This window comes from Sminthopsis crassicaudata, chromosome 1 (genome assembly GCF_048593235.1).
Source record: "Sminthopsis crassicaudata isolate SCR6 chromosome 1, ASM4859323v1, whole genome shotgun sequence".
NCBI lineage: Eukaryota > Metazoa > Chordata > Mammalia > Dasyuromorphia > Dasyuridae > Sminthopsis > Sminthopsis crassicaudata.
Window position 1 is genome coordinate 600,637,625 of NC_133617.1, and position 22,736 is coordinate 600,660,360.

General features: G+C 33.6%; 1 long non-coding RNA gene and 1 pseudogene across 1 annotated transcript in view; both read left to right on the forward strand.

Moving 5' to 3' along the window:
* LOC141555447 (uncharacterized) overlaps positions 1–22,736 on the forward strand; it is a 156,993-nt gene that overhangs the window by 24,679 nt on the left and 109,578 nt on the right. The gene's annotated exons all lie outside the window — the stretch shown is intronic.
* Positions 804–22,736, forward strand: part of LOC141552259 (ras-related protein Rab-18 pseudogene) — a 78,857-nt pseudogene continuing 56,924 nt past the window's right edge.

Consider the following 22,736-nt stretch of genomic DNA (forward strand, 5'->3'; position numbering starts at 1 on the left):
CTATGATTTTTCAAAATCCTTCTTTAGCATTTCCTGTTTTAGAAATCTTGAAAATCAGCTGCCTAGTGATTTTTTAAATTGTGTTTCGTCTAGTGCAGATTTCCTCTTTGAAAATTGCATATCTCCTTCACCTTTAATGGCATTTCCATTTTCTCACCTAACACATTAGTGACTGAGGTGTCAGAGACCAAATATGGGGTTTCCATGGTCATACACAATGACAACAACTTGGGATAGAAATGCTGACAAAATTCATTTCTTTTTTTCTTGCAATTTTATTGTCCTCCTTTCAGTCTCATCTAAAAATGGTCTCAAATTGATCTTTGTGAGTTCATTTTTTCACTAGAATTTCTACATATTCAATCTCCTCTCCACTATTTTATGAGGTTATATGGCTCATAATTTCTCGTTAGCCTCCCCCATAACATTTTGTAAGTGACCTTATGTTCTACACTTGCATTGTCTTGGCTGCCATACCTCTTTCTGGCTAAAGTAGTTTGTAAGTTCTTTTAGCTTTCTTGTGTTGTGACTGTAACAGGGCAGTATGGAAAACACTTTATGTCTTAATGTTCTATACAAAAGTGAGTTATTATTAAATTCTAAGAGAAGTACCAGAAAACCCTAGTATTTTGCTGCTCATGAAAGAACAAAAATATAAAATCCTATTATAGAGGGTTTGGTAGTGATATTTCCTTTACCTTATTCTTATTGGTAAGAAATTTCAGAAACACTCCCCAATGAACCAAAGGTGGAGAACTGTGTTGCTAAATAAAAATCAGACCAAAAGAGGGATGCCAAGCAGCATGATGGTAAGTAAAGAACTATTTCTTAACATTTTAAATTTTGCCCCCTATAGCTTTATATAAAGCAATTTAACTGTTAATGAATTATGATAAAATCATTATTTTAAAAATTATATTATTTTAAGTTATACCCAAAATATTATTTCATTTGTGTAAGAAAATCTTTAGGTGGAAAATCCCTTCATCAGTTCTAAGTGGCAAGTCATCTACAACTCATGGTCTGAAATAGAGGCCTGGGGCATTCAAAGCTTATGTGATTTGTTCATGTTCAAGCAATATGTCAGAAGGACTTGAACTCAAGTATTCCATTGTCTGAAGTCAGCTCTCTGCCTTATAATATATGTACATACATTCGTATATCTCTATATGTATGTACATATAAAGACTTCCATATATTTTGTAAATGTATATATGTATATATAATCCTAAAATATGTTTTAATTAAAATGTTTTATTTATACTTTTTCCCTCACAGTTATAACTGAAACAAACAAAAAAATCTCTTCCTCCCTTCAGATTGATTTTTTCTTTTATCCCAGAACAAAGAGAAACAATTAAGTAGAAAATATGATAAAATGAAGAATCTGAAAATATATATTATACCATCTCAGTTCTGGTGCTCACACACAAGGAAAAAGATTATGTTGCATTGTCTGTTGTCAAGTTCATCATTAGTTTTTTCAACTAAGAATTCAGCTTCTTGTTAGTAAATAGTTTCATTTATATTGCATGTTTTAGTCTTTTGGTTCAATTAGAATGTCAGAACTGCAAAAGAGAATAATAACTCATTTCTCTATAGCACAGACTGCTTTGATTTGTTGCTATCTCATTTTTCCCTCCTGGACAAATTGAAATTTAGTCAGACCCTTTCTAGGAGGATGTCTCTTGGTCCTGAAAACCCAGACCTACAAAGTCATAATAAATATGACAAGATTTTTTACCCTTTCTTAAAAATCAAATCTATGAAAGAGTACTTTATTTTATAGGCCTACAGTAATAAGACATTGAGTCACAGGATAATACCAATACTTTCTGAGGAAATAGCACAGCTTTAGGTGGGTTTCCCCTATGCTCAATAGAATTTCTTTTAATTTCATCTTTCTCATCTTAAATACAAGAAGCACAAAGGGTGAAAATGGAGAATATTAATGATATCTTATGCTAAGATATCTTTGAAAGGCTACATGATACAGTCAGGAATATCAGGGTTCCAATCCTGCCTTATTAGCTTAGGAAATGCTGGAGGAACTACAGAGATTCTCTAGGTATCATTTATCTACTCTGAATTCAATGATCTCCAAGATGTTTTCCAATTCTAAAATCTATGAAGAAATCTTATGAAGAGTACTTTACCATTCTTTCATCATGCTGAAGCACAGTGTAGCACAGGGGCAAGCACACCCTCATTTTGACCTCAGCAGAGCATTTCAGTCGCAAAAGCTCTATGCATCTCAGATTCATCATCTGTAAAATGGGGGTAATAAACCCACAGTACTTGCCCTACAAGGACATTGTAAGGATTTGAAACACTTAAACTTTAAAGAATTATGTTTTTTCTATATGATGGTGATAATGATGTATCTGGCACTCTATTGCAGAACCCACTATACCTTAGTCATCTTGGATTTAAGTAAAAATATTAATTTATTTAGGAAAAGAATATTGACCAGAGATTGGGGGAAAAGTTTAATCTGGGACCCCATAATTCAATTTTATATAGAATTTGGTGGAGGATCATCTCCAATGCACTTTTATTGGTGGCTTCAACACTTGGTAAGAGACTATGATGCACTTCTCTGACTGGCCTTCAATGACCCAGGCTACCTCCAAAATGATTGACAATTGACAGTGGAAGATAGGACCGGATCTTGTCATAGATAGGAGTCACTATTTTCGCAAACTACAACCCAGATCAATCTTTTTTTTTCCCTCTTCCTGTGCTTTCTCCCTTAGACTTCCAGACAGGTTTATAGCCAGTTAGCAGAGAGTATTTCTCTCTTCTCTACCTCCAGCAGTAAAAAGAAATCATGACTGACATGAGCAGCACATGAGAGGCTTCCTACATTTGCACAGGTAACCTGAAAAGAGAGGCCATGACAACCCTTAGTCCATTTCTGAGCACATCAGAGACTAGGTCTATTAAGAATGACCTTTCCACTCAAGTTTGAGAATTCACAAGATAATTTCTGAGTTTTTACATTCAAGACCTGGGGCTGGCCTCTAAGAAGGAAATTTCCTCAACAAAAAATCTTAGAAAAGAAAAAAGATTTAGAGAACCAGAAACATGTCTTAGAAAAGCCAAGACATTTAACCCTTCAGAAGAGACCCATGAACTCTGGCCAATTATTTAAGACTAGGCATCCATTCTGATGGAAGCAGTTGTTATTTTTTTAACCATTACTTTCTCTTTTCACATTTCTAGTTCCTTTTTAAATTTTGTCCTTTCCTAATTATTTTTGTTTGAAAAAGCCTACAATAATGGTTCTCAAACTTTTGTTCTCAATATCATTATGCAATTAAAAATTACTGAGGATCTGCCCAAAGAGTTTGTGTTTAAATGGGTATTTATACACATTTACCCTATTAGAAATAAAAACTTATTTTGAATTTGTAGTACTTCAAATGGTTTAAGAAACTCCCAGTATTTTCTGACCCACACCTTGAGAGCCACTGCTTTATAAGAACAAAAGAAAATGATAACTTGTGGTAGACCTTGTTAAAGACTTAAGAGTATTTAAGAACTATACTTCAGGGACTTTGCTGAGATTCTTAGAAAGGTAAGAAATCAAGAAGTCAATGATTGAACTCCTTACAAGTCCCAGTGAATTATCCAGAATTGGGAAATGGAATAAGGTGATCCAACCACTCCAGTTTGAACTGCCAGGTTGGAGAGTGTGGCAGATGAGGAAGTACTTAGTGATGGCTCCTAAAAGATTTCGTGGGACTTACAGAGGAATATCTTCACCAGGACATTATGAGGACTGTGTCATTATCCTTGTTCTACAAGTAGCAAAACTGAAACTCATTAATTAAGTGCCTACTTAATTGGGATAGTTATAATTAGGGCAGCCTATATTATTAGTATTATATTAGTGCTATCTTTATACATCAGCCTACAAGATTCAGGGAAAATCCATAGAACAATAACAGGTATCACACTTGTGTAAATTTTGCTCCAAAGACCCTTGTTATGAGACAGACATTTCCTTTTTGGTGGACATGAAGGCCTTGATCTATGTGAGAAGTGAAATAGGGTAGAGTTAGCAAAAGGAAAGAGAAGTCTTTATTATTGTTAACTATATTTCCCATCATCCTATTTCCTCTGTTGTTTATTCTATTCTTTATCTTTTCACCCTGTCTATCCTCAAAAGTGTTTTGTTTTTCAAGTTTTTCTAATGGAGTATGATTATTCTCTAGGAAATGATAAGCAGGAAGCTCTCAGGAAAAAAAAAAAATTTAAAACCTGGAAAGTCCTCCATGAGCAAAGTGAAATATACTGTATACAAAGTAATGGCAATGTTCTGGAACAACTAGCTGTAAATTACTTTGTTATTCTCAGCAGTACAATGATGCACAACTATTCTGAAAGACTTAGGATGAAAAATCCTCTCCATATCTAGAGAAGGAACTGATCAAATCTGAATATAGACTGAAGCCTTTTCTATATCTGTTTCTCTTTATTTTAACTTAATTTTTCTTGAGAGTTTTTAATTTTCATTAGGGTGGGAGATCTATGTTGTGTTTCACAACTTGACTTTTATGGAAATGTTTTACATAACTTCACATGTAGTTTCTTAATTGAGGGTGAGGATAAGGGAGAAAATCTAGAAATCAAAAATCTTAAAAACAAATGAAAAAATGTTTTGAATGTAACTGGGGAAAATATTAAATAAAAATTAATTTAAAAAAAAGATGTTTTGTTTTTGACTATTCCTTCCTCCAGTGTGCCCTCCCTTCTATCACCTTCCCTTTTTTCTTATCTCCTACTGCTTCTACTTGAATTTAGGGTAAAAGAGACCTATACTTCTTTCTAATATACAATATCACCCTTTCCAGGAATATGATAATAAATAAAATAACAATATTTTTATGTTTGAATGATACAAATCTTATTTTATGTAAAATTTCATTTCTTCTCTCTGTTGTTTATGTTTCTCATCAGAAGAGGGAATAGGTAGGACACAGAGTCATCATCCCAGGATAAGTATTTACAAGAAAATCCTATTTGTGTTTTGAACTAACAAAATCTTTTTAAATGATTTGATTGATAACTGCCTATAACTGGAAGAAAACTTTTTTATGAACATGCAGTTTTCTTCCTTTTTCTGTTGATGCTTTTGATCAAGTACAAATCCCACATAGTTTTTGACCTCCTTTGATAAATTGGTGTAAAATTTTCTTGCATTAACTAAATCCCTAAATTTTACTTATATAGGGCAAGTAGTTTGCATGTTTCTTTCCTATTTCTGGAGTGATTCATCTAAATTTTCAAACTTTTTTCCCCAGCTGTGGATTGGAGATACCCAACTATTGCTAATAATCTATTATGGCACAGTGAAAATAAAAACTAGAATCTCTTGATGTCAACTGTGCCCCAGCACTTTGAAAAGCTGCCTTTGTTAGGCACAGAGAATTCCTTTTGTAAAGAGCTTGTAGGATAATGCTTCTACAGTGTGAGTGAGAAGCACAATGATTCATGATCATCCCCAAAAGCTACTGTGTTGTTTTTAAACACCCATTTCATTCACAAGCAGGAATTCCATCCTTAAGACAATGAATGGGCATCTCTCTCTGTGTGTCTCTCTCACAGGCCTGAGTCTGGCCATTTGAGCTCAGCAATAAATACTAGAGGTCAAAGGGAGTCTTTCTAAATGGATGATCAATTAAAAATGGGTTTAGTATTTTGTTCCCTACGCACAGGGACTAGCCTAGTAGGAATAGTTGAGTCATTTTACCAAAAAAGTGAACTTAACTATTTGTATACTGATTATCTTTTATATCTGATTATACACTCAAGCACCAGTTCACTTTCATAGTCTATCTAACCATTCTGCCTTCCTTCCACTCAGACCTGTCATCAGCCTGCCATGTAAACATAACTTTTAGATGGCCTTAAGTCATCTTCTCTCCTCTCCCCAACCCCACTCCTTCAATACCTGTTTTTGTTCTAGACATAGCAATCAAACTCATAGTATTGTTATTTCTTGCAATAATGTGTCATCTACAAAGAAATTGAAACTATTTCTAGTCATATGAAAAGATGCTCCAAGTCATTATTAATCACAGAAATGCAAATTAAGACAACTCTGAGATACCACTACACACCTGTCAGATTGGGTAGAATGACAGGGAAAGGTAATGCAGAATGTTGGAGGGGATGTGAGAAAACAGGGACACTGATACATTGTTGGTGGAATTGTGAATACATCCAGCCATTCTGGAGAATGATTTGAAACTATGCTCAAAATGTTATCAAACTGTACATACTCTCTGACCCAGCAGTGTTTCTACTGGCTTATATCCCAAAGAGATCTTAAAGAAGGGAAAGGGATCTTTATGTGCAAGAATGTTTGTGGAAGCCCTCTTTGCAGTGGCCAGAAACTGGAAACTAAGTGGATGCCCATCAATTGGAGAATGGCTGAATAAATTGTGGTATATGAATGTTATGGAATATTATTGTTCTGTAAGAAATGACCAGCAGGATGATTTCAGAAAGGCCTGGAGAGACTTACATGAACTGAAGCTGAGTGAAATGAGCAGGACCAGGAGATCGTTGTACACTTCAACAACAATACTATATGATGATCAATTCTGATGTATGTGGCTCTCTTCAACAATGAGATGAACCAAATCAGTTCCAATAGAGCAGTAATGTATTGAACCAGCTACACCCAGCGAGGAAACTCTGGGAGATGACTATGAACCACTACATGGAATTCCCAATCCCCCTATTTTTGTCTGCCTGCATTTTTTATTTCCTTCACAGGCTAATTGTACACTATTTCAAAGTCCGATTCTTCTTGTGCAGCAAAATAACTATAGGGACATGTATACATATATTGTATTTAACTTATACTTTAATATATTTAACATGTATTGGTCAACCTGCCATCTGGGGAAGGGGGTGGGGGAAGGAGGGGAAAAATTGGAAGAAAAGGTTTTGCAATTGTCAGTGCTAAAAAATTACCCATGCATATATCTTGTAAATAAAAAAACTATAATAAAAAATAATAATGTCATTTAACTCCCCAATGTTTCAATTTATCATCCTTGTGACTTTTTTCCCTGCTTTACCACTTCACTAAATATCATCTACTCTTAAACTATAAGTTCCTTAAAGACAAAGATAACCTTGATTTCCTATATTTATATTCCTTGTATTAACAGTGTCTAGCAGAGAGCAATCATTTAATAAATTCTTTTGAATTAATTTATTCAATCAATCAGTCTTGAGCAGCCTTAATATCCTGTTAGTACCAAGCTGCATTTAGGGAAAAACTCACATTAATCTCCACACTAAGAGATATCCAAGTTTGTTCTCTGGAAGGTCTCTTTCTGAGTTCAAAAGGAAAAGGTACAGAATGTGATCTGAAATTTATGCATTCTGGAAAATTATTAATGTGTGTGTGAATGTGTGTATGTCTTTTTGTCTCTATTCTCTGTCCCTCTTTTTTTGCTTTCTTGTTCCTTCCCTCTCTCCATATCTCCACAATCTTCCCCTATCTCCCCTTCTCTTCATCATCTCTTCCTCTCTCTCTCATCAACTCTACCTCACCTTGACAGTACTCTCCCCCACTGGAATTCTATACCCTTTTCCAATCTTCCCTATAATCACCATCAGATAAATTCATGGTCAATGGTCATATTGTTTTAATAGCAGTTTCAAATAGTGTAATAAAGTGCATGAATAATTAAAGGAATAAAGTTTCCCAAATGCTGGTAAAATCAGAATATCTTTCATCCTCCTCCCTCCCCTGCTACTTTTTCCCACTAGGTCAGAAGGGAAAGAAGTAAGTGGTCAGACAGGTAAACAATTTTTTTCCCACTGCAGGGATGGAGCAGGATGCTCTGGACTAGATTTAGCTCCTCTGTAACCACTGCTGCCCAATTTACTTACTCCCTTGGCACCCATCCCAGTCCCTCCATGCCTTGCTCATGGCTAGTTACTAATCCGCTCCAGTCCTGGCTCCTCTCTCTCTCACCACTATCTTCCTTTTGTATCCATCAAATAAAGTATGGCAACCAGATATTACTATACTCCATACTTAAATGGTTCCCTATAGTGTCATAGACAGACATAGATATAGGAATAGACATAGACATAGCATCTATGTTCTAATCTTCCATCAGTCTTACCTGACCATCTAAATATCTCTACAACTACATGATTTTCTTTGCTGAAGTTCCTTCAAGATAAGAAAGCCATATAAACTCAGAGCATACTGCACAATTCCTGACTTCCCATTGTGGACACTTCTGCAGACCAAGTTGCTTGGATAATGATTTTATGGAAAGGATGAACTGCACTGAGACTTGAACTCCTGGCAAAAGGTAACATGGAAAAGTGCTATTACTTGTCCCAAATCACAGACTCAGAAAGAGAACACAAGTTTTTTGTTTCCACATTCAAAGCTATTTCTATAATTATCAATACCTAACTTTTTATAACTTACAAAGTCTTCTCATAAATATTCTTCCTTTAATCCCTATAACAATTCCATAAGATAGATATCATTTCACCAATTTACATTACACCAAAGCCCAGTCACCTACCTAGTAGTTGGAAAAGCCAGATCTTAAATCTCAGCCTTCTAACTTCTTTCTGATTTCTGCTCTTATTTTTCCCTTCTGAGACCAAACAGATTAGATTTTTTGTGTTTGGCCTTGGAAAGCAGAAATAATGATCATGAATACTAGTTGTAAGATAGCAAATTTAAACTTAAAATAAGGAATTCAACCATAAAAGTTAAAAAGAGAGAAAGAGAAAAAACACGAAAAGAAAAGGAAAGAAAATTAGCAAGAAACAGAAAAGAACCTTGACCACAGCAAGCTACTATGGTGATAGAGAAGACCAAAACATCAACTCAGAGAAGACCAAAACACCAACTCAGAAAAGGACAAAATGTCCATAGAGAAAATCTCTCTAAACATAGTGTGACATAAATTGATTTCAGGCCCGACAAGGCTTCTTGGAAGTGCTCACAAAAGATTTTAAAAGGTAAATAAGAGAGGTAGAAGAAAAAAATGAAAAAAGAAATGAGAAGTGTACACGACAGTCAACTAGCTTGGAAAAGGAAGGAAAAACATTGACTGAAAAAAACAACTTCTTAAAAAGTAAAATTAGTTAAATTTTAAAAAAAATCCACTAAAGAAAACATCTTCAAAAGTATAATTAATCAAATGGAAAAGAGATACAAAAGCTAACTGAAGAAAACTACACATTAAAAACTGTAATGGGACAAATGAAAACTAATGACTCTTTGAAACAGCAAGAATTTGTCAAGCTAAAAAGAATGAAAAAATGGAAGAAAATGTGAAATGTTCATTTAAAAAAAATACCTGACCTGAAAAACAGATACACAAGAGACAATCTAAAAATGATTGGCCTACCTGAAGGCCATGACCAAAAAGAAAGAGCTTGATAGCATTCTTCAAGAGATCATCAAGGAAACTTACCTTGATATTTTAAAAACAAAGGAGGAAATGCTCATTGAAGGAATCCATTAATCACCTTTGGAAAGAGATTCCAAAAGAAATTGCAAAACTCCAGAACTACAATCTCAAGGAAAAAATACTGCAAGTTACCAGTCAAGGAACAATTGTAAGGATTACCAAGGATTGGAGGGCCTAGAATTCCAGAAGGCAAAGGACCTGCATTTACAATCAAGATTTAATTACCCAAACAGACTGAACATCATCTTTCAGGGCAGGACATGGATCTTCAATGAAGTAAGAGATTTTCAATCATTTCTATTTAAAAAAGCATAACTAAATAGAAAATTTAATCTACAAACACAAGACTCAAGAGAAACAAAGAAAAGTAAACAGAGGATAAATATATATTATTTAAGGGTCAAACTATTTACATCCCTAGATGGGAAAATTATATCTGCAGCTTTTGAGAACTATATCTGTTGGTAGGGCAGAGGGAAGCATCACATGGATAGATAGTATGGTTGTGAATGGACTCTGATGTGATAATATTAAAAAAAAAAGACATTAAGGGGTAGGGAAAGATCTGTACTAGAAAAAGAGGAAAGGGGAGGTATGATGGAACAAATTAGATCACATGAAGAGGTACAAAAGACCTATTATAATCCAGGGAAAGAAAGGAAGGGAATGATCATTGTCTGAAGCTTGATTTCATCATTTTTGGCTCTAAGAGGAAATAATAATCATTCAATTGGGTATAGAAATGTATTTAACCTTATAAAGAAATAGGAGGGAAAAGAAAAAAAAAAGGAAGGGGCAAGAGAGAAAGCAGGACTATGAGAAAAGGTAAAAGAAGAGGGGAAGGGTGACAGAAGATAGGGTTATGAGTGGAGTAGGTTAAAAAAGCACTGCTAAGAGAAGAAGAGAGGGGTAATAAGAGATAAAATAGTGGGTGGAGTGGGTAAAAAACACTACTATGGACAGAGTGGAAAGAGAGAACAAAAGTAGAAACATGGGAGAAAATAGGATGGAGGGAAATACAGAAGTGGTAATCATAACTGTTAATGTGAATGGGATGAATTCTCCCATAAAATGGAATAAAACAGCAGAGTGGATTAAAAATCAGAATCCTACAATATGTTGTTTACAAGAAATACATCTGACACAAAGAGACACATACAGAAGAAAGGTAAATGGCTGGAATAAAAAAAACAGCAGAAGTAAGTAAAAAAAAAATACAAGGGTGGCAATTCTGATCTCAGATAAAGCAAAAGTAAAAATAAGAAAGGAAGGGTACTATAAACATTAAATTAGTAATAATACTAAATGTATATGTACCAAGTGGTAGAGCAGCCAAATTCCTAGAGAAGTTTTTAAGACAATTACAGAAAGAAATAGACAGCAAAACTATCCTATTTGGGGATCTCAATCTCCTCTTCTCAAAATCAAACAAATTTAACCAAAAAATAAACAAGAAAGAAACTAGAGAGTTTAATAGGATCCTAGAAAACTTATATATGATAGATCTCTGGAGAAAATTGGATAGGGACAGAAAGAAATGCACCTTTTTTCTCTATTGTACATGATGTCTACACAAAAACTGGCCACGTGTTAGGGCATACAAACCTCACAATCAAATACAGAAAGTCAGAAATAACAAATGCTTCCTTTTCAGGAATATGCACACTGCAATAAAAAAAATATTCAATAACAGGCTAGGGAAAGACAGACTAAAAGCCAACTGGAAATTAAATAATCTAATTCTAAAACAGTGAGTCAACAACAAATCACAGAAATAATCCATAATTTCATCCAAGTGATTGACAATAATGAGAAAACATACCAAAACCTATGGGATGCAGCTAACACAGTTCTTAAAAGAAATTTTATATTTCTAACAGCTACATGAATAAAATAGAGAAAGAGTAGATCAATGAATTGGGAATGTAACTAAAAAAGTTAGAAAAAGAACAAATTAAAAACTCACATTAAATACCAAATTAAAAATTCTGAAACTCAAAGAAGAAATTAATAAAATTGAAACTAAGAAAACTATTGAACTAATTAATAAAACTAAGAATTGTTTTTATGAATAAAACAGACAATATCTAACAAAGTTCATCTGGAAGAACAAAACATCAAGAATTTCAAGGGAAATAATGAAAAAAAAGTATAAATGAAGTTGGCTTAGTTGTAACAAAACTAAAATTATGTTATAAAGCAAGAGTCATCAAAACCATTTGTTATTGACTAAGAAACAGAGTGGTGGATGAATGGAATAGATTAACACAATACAATAATCAGGGCCTGTAGTAATCTAGTATTTTGATAAACCCCCAAACTCCAGTTTCAGGAATAAGAACTCACTATTTGACAAAAATTGCTTGGAAAAATAAAAAATAATAAGTAAGAAACTTGGCAAAAACCTCCATCTCATGCTCCATACCACAATAAGGTCAAAATAGGCACATTTGGGGCATAAAGGATGTTACCATAAACATATTAGCAGAGCAAGAGATGTTTTACCTATCAGATCTTTGGAGAAGAAGGAATTTATGACCAAAGAAGAACTACAGAACATTATGAAAGGCAAAATGGTCAACTTTTATTACATTAAATTAAAAAGGTTTTGCACAAAAAAAACCAAGAGAAACAATATTACAAAAGGAAGTACAAAGCTAAGAAAATTTTTTCAGCAAGTGTTTCTGATAAAGTTCTCATTTCCAAAATATAAAAAGAACTATGTCAAATTTATAAGAATACAAGTCATTCCCCAATTGATAAATGGTCAAAGGATATGAAGACAACTTTCAAATGATGAAATTAAAGCCATCTATAGTCATATGAAAAAATGCTCTAAATCAGAATTGACTAGAGAAATACAAATTAATATAACACTGAGGTACCACCTCACATCTCTCAGATTGGCTAAAAGGGCAGGAAAAGGTAAAGGTAAGTGTTGGAGGTGATGTGGAAAAACTGGGATATTAATACATTGTTGGTGGAGTTGTGAAATGAACCAACCATTCTGGAAAGCAATCTGGAACTATACCCAAAGGGCTATCAAGTTGTGCGAACTCTTTGACTCAGGGTCTGTATCACAAGGAAATCATAAAGAAGGAAAAAAAAGCACCTACATGTGCAAAAATGTTTGTAGGTGCTTTTTTGTGGTAGAGAATTGAAAAATTACTAGGTACCATCAACTGAGGAATGAATAAGTTATGATATATTAAGATGATGGAATAGGGAATAGTATTGCTCTATAAAAAATAATGGACAAGCTGATTTTGGAAAGGACTGGAAAAATTTAAGTAAGCTAGGTGAAACAAGCAGTACCAGGAATATATTATACACAATAACAGTAAATGTATTCAATGATCAACTTTGAAAGACTTGGCTCTTTTCAGTGGTTCAATAATCCAAGGCGATCCCGATAGACTTTGGATAGAAAATGCCATCTGCATTCAGAAAAAGAACTATGGAGACTGAATGTAAATCAACACATTATATGTTCACTTCTTTTTTCTGTTGTTGTTTTTTCTCTCTCCCATGATTTTTCTCTTTTGCTCTGATTTTTCTCTCCCAACATGATTCATAAAGCAATGTGTATTAAAAATAAATAATTTTTTTAAATTTTCTTCAGTGATCCTTAAAGTACTATCATCTCTTAAGGTAAGAGCCTCTTTCTTTTGTAACAAGGAGACTTCTTAAATCTAGTGACCTCATCAGGAAATAGCCTATGAAATAGTAACGCTCCATAGGTAACATGAGTATAGTACAGCCATACTTCTGACATTAAACAGAAATCAAAAACATTTAAATAGGTATTTATAGAAAAATAAGTATTTTGCTTCTTAGAATGTATAGCTTCCTTCATAGTTCAGTTTAAGTATCAATAAGAGGTTAAGTCTCTTTTCCAGTGCCACAAAGTGATAGGTGTGAGAGGCAATATTTGCTCTCAGGTGTCCCTGACTTCATGGCCAAGCCACTACCCACTGATCCATATTGATTTAGAGATTTGCACAAATGCTTATGTGGACACATCTTAACCATGGATTTGTTATTTTTCAAGGGCTTTGGATTCTAAGACGGAGGCTTTTGGCTTAGTCTCATTAAATTGACAGAAATGCTGAAGCAGCCATGCTCCATGTTTAAGAAACAATCTGTTAGTCTTTTCTTAAACCTTTGAGCATATTTTTATTGCTTCTGAATTTTTTTCTCTTTCACCAAATCTCAATTTCCCTTCTGCCCAACTCCTGTCCCAAGGAATTGCACACAAAATTACTCCCAAGTTACTGCCAAAATGTATAAATATAAATATTTTGGTGCATATTATACTTTTCCATATTTTTTCTTCCTGTGATAGCAGGAAAACGCATGGGTCAATAGGAATAAATTCAGCATAAATCTGAAAAAAAGATTTTTTTTAAATTTGTTGTTGTTATTCAATAAGGTTTTAATCAGAAAATTTTAAGACTAGTGTCTGCTTAATTTCATGCAAATTTATTAGTGAACTTTGGTCAAGTCATTGTATCTTACTTGGTTTTGTTTTTTGAGAGGATAACTGGGCACAGTGTCTTGCCCATATTGAATACTTAGTAGACACTTAGCAAATGCTAATTAAATTGAAGTCTGTTTAAATGAGCTCTCTAAGGTACTTTCTAGCTTTACGTTTCTACAACTCTGACTTTATAAATCACATCATTCTGGCTACCAACTTTTCCCTTTGCTATTTTTATTTTCAGTTTCATAGAAACAAGTAGGTGGGTCAGTAGACAAAGTGCCAGGCCAAGAGTCAAGAAGACCAATCTTCCTAAATTCAAATGTAGCCTCAGACATTTAGTAGCTGTAGCTTAATATTCTTTTTGTTTATTTATTTATTTATTTTGTGAGGCAATTGGGGTTAACTGACTTGCCCAAGGCCACATAGCTAAATGTCTAAAGCTGGATTTGGACTCAAGTCCTCCTAACTTCAGGAGTGATGCACTATTCACTGTGTCATCCAGCTGCCCCATAGTTTAATATTCTTAACTATTTTTAACTGTATTATTAAATCTGGGCAAGTCATTTTACCCCAGTTGATTCAGTGTCCTTGTCTATAGAATGAATTGTAGAAGGAAATGACAAACTACTGCAGTATCATTGCCAAGGAAACTGCAAATGGGATTTCAAAGAACCAGACACTACTGAAAAAGACTGAATAAAAACATACATACATACATGTATATTCATATAAACAAATTTATATATATATGCATATGACTGTATAGGAATTTGTAAATTGTATACACACGAATGTGTATATATGTATATGTATACATGCATGCAACAGCATGTTTATATATATATGTGTGTGTGTATATAAATGTGTATGTATATATGTGTATTTCAGAAATTTACTTCATTTTTCTCTTCTGTCAATCTATGCTTCTCACTTTTGTATTGATAGATACCTTAGAAATAGAAATAGAAATAGTCTCTAGTGATAGGTTAAAAGTGACCTCTATGTGTCTTTGATTTAGGTGAAATAGTTCTCTCTTAGCCTGGGGCAAGCAGCCATGCAGTGTCCACCAAATTTATTTCTATAACCTGCAGTAGTATCATGAAAGAAACAGGCAAAGAAGATCACTATGCAAAATATCTGGAGAAGTTGTTGATCTTTCCCTCTGAGAGCTGTAATGTCAAAGAGGCATGAAAGTTACAAACAGTAAAGGAAGGTCTAATAAAATTAAAAAAAAAAAAAAAACATTAATCAGATAGTATTTGCTGAGTTAGAATACCATCAATGATGGCACCTGGAAGAGATCAAATGGAAAAATCAGTGCTATTTTTCCCATGGAAAAGAACATCACTGGAGAGCCAGAGAAAATAAATATTTTTTGTAGTCTTCCATTTAGCTATTGCAGTGTTGAGTCTGATGCGTGACCTTGGATTAAAATAGGAGGCAAGAGCCAGGAAAGATAAGAGATTCCGGTACACATGCATTCAAATTAAATAATATTTGCAAAGCAATGTCCAACACTATATATAGTAGGTGCTTAATTAATGTTTCTTCCCTTCCTCTTTTTTTGTTTCCTTCCTCCTCTATGTTTCTACCCACTCCCTCTCTAGTTATTTTCCTCTCTCATCCATTTGAAACCATGGACCACCCCCCCACACACATTCTTTCTTTATATTGTTTTACCATTGTCTTCTCTGACAATGCATCTTCGTGCTTTTCCTTTCATGACCTTTTCTATGACTACTTTGAGTTTTTCAGTTCCAAAAGTGCAGATGAGCTTCAAGATTCTGTTCTAAAGATAATCATAACTTACAGGCATATATTATTTGAAGGGATAAATACACTATCTCATTTTGAGCCTTACTGTAAGTTAACACTGACATCTCCATTTTACAGATGATTTTCACCAGAGTTAAATGATCTTCCTACACTATTCCTACACTAAGGATCAGAGGCAGAATTAAAACTCAAGTGCCCCTGACTCCAAGTCCAGCATCCCTTCTATTATATTACATACTCTCTTTTGCTTTCTCTATATGGTTTCTCCTCTTTTTACATGAATTCAGCTATTACCTCTATGCAGATGACTTCCAAATCAATTTCTCCCCAGACCCCAGTCCCACATTTCCAACATTCTGTGATACATTTGCTCCTGGATGTCTAACTGATATCTCAAATCCAACATACCTAAAGCTGAAATCTTATTACTTATTTTACTTGTTTTTTCTCTGACTTTCTTATTTATGTTAATGATATAGCCATCCCCTTAGCAACTCATGTTCATAATCTTTAATTCTAACTCTTCCCATCTTTGATACCTTATATATCCAGTTTCCAAGTTCTAATATTCCTGTCTCCACAATATATTTTATAGCTGGCTCCTTCACTTGCAAATTGAGACATTTCCCTCCTGATATCATTGATCCTCTTTCAGAACTAAGGACAATGGATGAACCACAACAATATTTCTGCGACCATTCTTGTTTAGTTCCTCATCTTTTCTTGATTGGATTGATATTATAATCTCCTAACTAGTCTTCTTTCATTTATCTCTTTTCTAACCTACTCTCCAAACTATTGTCTAAATAATCTTCCTAACATATAATTGTGACCACACAACTCCCTTACTTTACTTCTGTAGCTTCTCATTGCCTACAAAAATAAAGTGAGGTCTATGGGGTGGTCAGGGAAGATAAGCACCTCTGGTGTGATGCTTTGACAATCCCTTTTTCAGGACTACCTATACAACTTTGATGTCCACCTGTTGCCCAATTTTCATCTATAGCTTCAAGAAGATGTAGCATGTACAGCAGTCATAGCCCAGTAAAACTGTCTCAATAGACAGTCTAAGACAGATTGAGGGTAACTATCAGGTGTCCTATCAGTGACTTAGGGGGACATCGACCCCAAGCACGTGAAGACTTCTGCTGAAGAAATGGATGGGTAGAATAGTTCATTCCAAAGGCCACAAAGGCAGATGCAGCAGGCACTTAGAACTCAGTCAGATGCCAAAGCCATCCACCATATCCCAGGCCATTGCCAGTGATCCTAAATTTTGTCCTATTGAACCTTGATGAGTCCAGAAGAGAGAGGTTTATGATTTTGTGCCACTCTGTCTCATTTAAATCTAATATATGTTCAAGTCAAGACATCACCTGTGATGTCATTGGTCCTCTTAAAAAAGGAAGGATGAACAACAGCAAAATATAGTATATGCTTTTGATGCTGACATTCAAGCATAAACTAGATCCAATCTAGCTACCTCTATAATTTAGCACCAGTTTATCTTTTTATACAAGTTTTCTTGGTATTCTCTACATTCCAGGTAAACAGATTACTATTCTATTTCAATTGCCTACATTTCTCTGTGTCCTTGCTTAAACTCCACAATCTATCTTCTGATTTCCCTACCCACATTTCAAAAAGTTTATGTCAGAGGTCACCTCCTCTATAAAACTTTACACACACACACACATACTCCTTCTGAAAAACCCTCAGATTTCTGATAATAGTTTTTTTTCTTGATTTTCTTCTTTGCATTTATCATTCCTTCTCACCTTTCATTATATTGTAGTTATTCGTGTTCTTTTTCTTCTCCCACTCACAATATTGTAAATGCATTTAGAACACAACCCAGGAAACTAAATAGCTTACTAATTAGAGCATTGTAATACTTGAGTACAAATCCTATCTTGGACTATCTATACAATCTTAAGATAGTCATTTAACCTCTCTCAGTTTAAGATTTATCATCTGTAATAAAATACTTTCCCAAGGTTGTTGTGAGGATCAGCTGATATATCATATAGTGTTTTGGAACCTTAAAATGTAATATAAATTATTATTATTTAACTTCACTTTGTATCTTCAACATCTATTTCAGGATCTTATACATAATCAGTGCTTAATAAATGTTGTTGAACTGAATGCTATCAGTCATCTTTGCACAAAAGGCTCCTGGAAAACAAGATGAACAGTTTAAGAGAAACAAAATCTCAGGAGAAATATAGAGGCCATCAACTCAGGGAGAATGACTCTGTTCTGTGATGTGTGACCTGTAATATTTATTGCAGTCCACATTGGTCCCAGTGAAATCATCCATTTGACTCTCTCTTGGTGCTCTTTTCTATTCTCTAGGGATACAAGCAGAAGGACAATAATATTCTGGTCCTATAACATTTTGACACCCACTGAAGTGATAACCAAGCCTAAGTAAGAATTCAGTCTCAAAGCAGAAGAGTTCAAATAAGTTCACATACACACAGAGAGACACAAAGAGACACAATAGAGTTTAACAAACATTATAGCAACAATCATAAAAAAAAATCTGAAAGGAGGGGCAATATAAAAAGAAAGGAATAAAGGAAGCAATAATTTATTAAGTGCTTCCTCCAACCCAAGCTTGACTGCCCTAATCACTTTACAAATGTTATCTTATTTGATCTTCACAATAACTTTAAAAGGTAGATGCTATTATGGTCCCTAGTTTTAAAATGAGGAAACTGAGGCAGACAGAGATTAAGTGATTTGCCCAGATCATAATGAATTAAGCGTCTGAAGCTGGATTTGAATACAGGCTGTTTTGAGTCCAAGTTGTAGGCAGCTTTTTGTGGTGCCACAAATGAATGAGTGAATAGATGGATTAATGAAAAGCACTTAATTTGTATGTAGCACATTATGCTAAGTGTTAAGAATACATATTCAAAAGTAAGATAATCTCTGCCTTTCATGAAAAAGGTCACAATGTGGTGGGATAAGACAATGCATTTAAGGGAATGATAAAAAGAACCACAATGGAATTAATTGACATACTTTTTCCAAAAGCAATGGGGCCAAAAGAGGGAAAGTGGAGCAAAAAAAAGGACAGAGATGAATAGAAGAATTGAATAATTGAATGGTATGTGAAGGATAATTTGAATCTAGATAGATAGACAGATATATATTATCCATATTAATATAGAGATAGACATGAAGCTGGCTAGTGATAAAGATACAAACATAAACAGAGAGTTAGTCATGACATTGATAAGGATGATATATATATATGTATATATATATATATATATATATATATATATATATATATATATATATAATAGATATAGATGTAAATATAAATATAATGGACATGTGTGTTTGCTTTAGCACTATTGTTCTAGTTACTGGAACAGATACCAAAGCAGTTCATTGCAACAAAAATAATTACAACAAAAATGATCTTATAGCATTTTATTAACAGTAAAGCTATCAAATAGGAAACATGATTATAAATATCTCTATTTTTCTAATGAAGAAACCAAGACCCATAGGAATGAAACACTCTGATCCAGACTGTCTGACACCCAGTAAGTACAGTGTTCTACTCAGTCCATCACGCTGTCTCTCCTGTGACTTGCTACAAATGGGGTGTTGAGAGGAGGGAAGGAAGTGGGACATGAAGTGAAAAGCAAGTGAAGAGCTCTCTTCATCTCCCTGAAGGCAAAGGAGATTGCTACAGTACAAAAATAGCCTAGTAATAAAGAGAAGCCTCTTGCCAGAAATGTTCATGAGTGGCTAAGTACAGTTTCAAGGCTGACTGGAGATACTTCTCAGCTAAGAGTCTAGATAAAAAGAAGACTAATAGAAATCGTATGGTATTAGTCACAGGATCAGTACGATTGAAATGATTTCCCACAGACCCTAAACTGCTAGCTATTTTATTCAATAGGAAAGTAAACAAATATGAATGAACTATACTAATAGTCCACATAAACTGTCTAGTCTAATCTCATTTTCCATATGTGGAGATTAAGGGAGATCTTGTTCAAGGTCACATCATTATTAAATGTCAAAATCAGGATTTGAACTCATAGACTCTGACTACATAGGCTCTTCTCTTTTAATTATACCACAATGTTGGTTTTTCTACAAAGAGGCTAAAGTAGAAATTCCTAAGCTGGTGCTTCACAATTTTTTTTTAATTTTCAATAATATTTTATTTTCCAAACACATGTAAAGATAGTTTTCTTTTTTTAAAGTTTTCATTCAAAACATATGCATAAATTATGTGTATCAATATATATTACCTGTGTTCACATATGTTAAATCAACAATAAAACAATCCATTGTTTAAAACATATGCATAGATAATTTTCAACATTTATCCTTACAAAACCTTATGTCCCAAATTTTCTCCCTTCCTTTCCCCACACTCTCCTCTAGATGGCAAATAAACATGTGCAATTCTTCTATACATAGTTCCACAATTATCATGTTAAACAAGAAAAACCATATCAAAAAGGGAAAAAAATGAGAAAGAAAACAATAATAAATGAAAATATTATGTTGTGATATACATTAAATCCCCATAGTCCTCTCTCTTTATACTTTCATCTCAAGATCATTGGAACTGACCTGAGTCTCCTCACTTTTGAAAAGAGTTAAGTTCATCACAGCTAATCATCACATAATCTTGCTTTTACTGTGTACAGTGTTCTCCTGATTCTACTCATTTCACTTAGTATCAGTTCATGTAAGTCTCTCCAAGCTTCTCTAAAATCATCCTGCTGATCATTTCTTATAGAACAATAATATTCCATAACACTCATATATCATAATTTATTTAGTCATTTTCCAACTGAGCATCCACTCAGTGGCTAGTTCCTTACCACTACAAAAAGGGTTATTACAAACATTTTTGCACATGTGGGTCCCTTTTCCTCCTTTAAGATCTCTTTGGGATATAAGATCAATAGAAAAACTGCTGGATCAAAGGGTATCCACAGTTTGATACCCTTTGGGCAGAGTGCCATATTGCACTCCAGAATGTTTGGATCAGTTCACAACTCCACCAACAATATATTTGTGTCCCAGTTTTCTCACATCCTCTCCAACATTCATTATCTTTTCCTCTCATCTTAGCCAATTTGAGAGGTATGTAGTGGTACTTCAGAGTTGTCTTAATTTATTTGTCTTAATTTCTCTGATCAGTAGTGATTTAAAGCATTTTTCATATGACTAGAAATAGTTATTATTTCTTCAACTGAAAATTGTCTGTTCATATCCTCTGACCATTTATCAGTTGGAGAATAGCTTATATTCTTATAAATTTGAGTCAATTCTCCATATATTTTAGAAATAAGGCTTTTATCAGAACCCTTGGATATAAAAAGTTTTCCCAGTTTACTGCTTTCATTCTAATTTTGTCTGCATTGGTTTTGTTTATACAAAAACTTTTAAACTTAATATAATCAAAATTATCTATTTTTAATTCCATAATATACTCTAGTTCTGCTTTTGCCACAAATTCCTTTCTTCACCACAGAAAGAAATAGAGTATCCTTTATTTTTTCTAATTTTCTTATAGTATCTCTATGTCTAAATCATGAATCCATTTTAATCTTATCTTGGTATACAGTGTTAAGTATGGGTCAGTGCCTAGTTTTTACCATACTAATTTTCAATTTTCTCAGCAATTTTTGTCAAATAGTGAGTTCTTATTCCAGAAGTTGAAGTCTTTGAGTTTTTAAATAATAGACTACTAGTGTCATTGGCTATTGTGTCTTCTAACAACTCCCCAACTCTATTCTGTTGATTGACTGCTTTATGTAGTCAATACAAAAAATAAATAAGAAAGTCAGTACCAAATGGTTTTGACGACTGCTGCTTTATAATATAGTTTTAGGTCTGGTATAGCTAGGCCACCTTCATTTGAACTTTTTTTCATTAATTTCCTTGAAATTCTTAACTTTTTGTTTTTCCAGATGAACTTTGTTATTGATTTTTGCAGTTCTGTAAAATAATTTCCTGGAAGTTTGATTGGTATGGCACTGAATAAGTAGATTAATTTAGGTAGAATTGTCATTTTTATTGTATTTGCTTGGCCTACCATGAACATATTCTTTTTATTGATGAGATCTGACTTTATTTGTATGGAAAATGTTTGTGATTGTGTTCATATAGTTCCTGACTTTGTCTTGGCAAGGAGACTTCCAAATATTTCATATTATCTACAACTATTTTAAATGGAATTTCTCTTTGTATCTCTTGCTGTTGGACTTTGTAGGTAACATATAGAAATGCTAATGATTTATATGGATTTATTTTGTATTCTGCAACTTTGCTAAAGTTGTGAATTGTTTTTAGTAGTTTTTCAGTTGATTCTCTAGGATTATATAATTAAACCATCATATCATTTGCAAAGAGTGATAATTTGATTTCTTCATTATCTACTCTAGTTCCTTTCATTTCTTTTTCCTCTCTTATTGTTAAAGCTAACATTTTTTTTGTTGTTAAAACTTTTTATTTTCAAAACATATGCAAAGATAAATTTCAACATTTATCCTTGCAAAACCTTGTGTTCCAACTTTTTTCCCTCCCTTACCCCCATTTTCTCCCCTAGATTGTAACTAATCCAATACATGTTAAACATGTGCAATTCTTCTATACATATTTCCACAATTTTCATGCCAAGCTAACATTTCTAATACAATATTAAATAGTAATGCTGATAATGGGCAACTTACTTTCACCTCAATCTTATTGGGAATGATTCTATTTTATCCCATTACATAGTATGCTTGCTGATGGTTTTAAATAGATGTTACTGACTATTTTAAGGAAAACTCCATTTATTCCTATACTCTCTAGTGTGTTTAATAGGAATGAGTGTTAGAATTTGTCAAATGCTTTTTCTGCTTCTACTGAGAGAATCATGTGATTTCTATTAGTTTGATTATTGGCATAATCAATTGTAGTCAAATATAGTTAATATTGAACCAACACTGCATTTCTGGTATAAA